Here is a 1,462-nt window from a genome sequence, read left to right as displayed (position 1 = left end):
AAAGAAATTGCACGTGTCGAATGGATCAGAGAGGGTAGGGTTCCCCTACAAACCATTCGAGCTAAAATTGATTATTGTTCCTATACAGTTCGGACTATCTATGGGGTATTAGGCATCAAAATTTGGATTTTTATAGACAAGGAAGAGGAATAAGAAAACTTTAATTGTCTATCCCTTTTATGCATTGATTGAACAAAAAAAGGGGAACTCGTTCATTCTTTTTCTAACCAATCAAAGAAATTCTTAATTCTATAGGGTTGAATAAAAATTCGATTGACCTTTTTTTTTGATATAATTGCTATGCTTAGTGTGTGACTCGTTGGTTTTTTTAGGGTTAGGATTAAAAAAAGACCGGCCCAGTAGTATGAAAACCAACTCATCACTTCGTATTATCTGGATCTAAAGAACCAGTCAAGATATGATAAATCGGTCATATCTTTGTAGCAACTGCATTTTTTTTTGAATAAACTTTCATTCTAAGTTTAAAGCAAAATACAGAAGAAAGGTGTGGATAACTGGAAGGATGAGAGAAAGAGAGAAAAAGAATATCTATGATATAGAATTCCAATATGTAAGGTCTATGAGTCATCTCATAAAAGACAGTGTAATAAAGCATCAATACTAATTGATTCATCCATAATGAAATATTAAATGAATCTTTCGTATAGAAGAAAAAAATCAAGAGCTTCGAGCCAATAAAGACTAAGAAGGTTGACTCAAGAATAAATTGGATTATGAGCTCCGTTGGAAAATTCTGACCTAACCATTAAGTACGAAGCGGTGGGAACGATGAAACCTGTGAATGCAAAAGATTTTATTGAACAAATGAATCTTACTGATTCACTAGTCGGGATGGCGAAATGAACCAGAAATCAATTCATCTATTCTGAGAAGTCACGAACAAGTGCTACGACTGAAATAGAGATTGCAGGAGTAAATATTCGCCCGCGAAAACTTTCTTTTTTTTTTGAATTGGTAAACTTGGATAAAGGACAAAACAAAATAAAGATTTATTAGAACGTTAGAAAAAAAAAACTATTATTTATCAAATTTTTTATAAATGTTCTAATATCTATTCAAATTAATTCAAATTCAATTTTGAATCCTTTTTATTCGTGAGGAGCTGGATGAGAAGAAACTCTCACGTCCAGTTCTGTAGTAGAGATGGAATTCCGAAACAACCATCAACTATAACCCCAAAAGAACTAGATTTCGTAAACAACATAGAGGAAGAATGAAGGGAATATCTTATCGCGGTAATCATATTTGTTTCGGTAAATATGCTCTTCAGGCACTTGAACCTGCTTGGATCACATCTAGACAAATCGAAGCAGGTCGACGAGCAATGACACGAAATGCACGCCGTGGTGGAAAAATATGGGTCCGTATATTTCCAGACAAACCAGTTACAGTAAGACCTGCTGAAACACGTATGGGTTCGGGAAAAGGATCCCCTGAATAT

This window comes from Sesamum indicum, unplaced genomic scaffold (assembly GCF_026168435.1).
Source record: "Sesamum indicum cultivar Baizhima isolate 11 unplaced genomic scaffold, ASM2616843v1 HiC_scaffold_23, whole genome shotgun sequence".
NCBI lineage: Eukaryota > Viridiplantae > Streptophyta > Magnoliopsida > Lamiales > Pedaliaceae > Sesamum > Sesamum indicum.
This window is presented reverse-complemented; position numbering follows the sequence as displayed.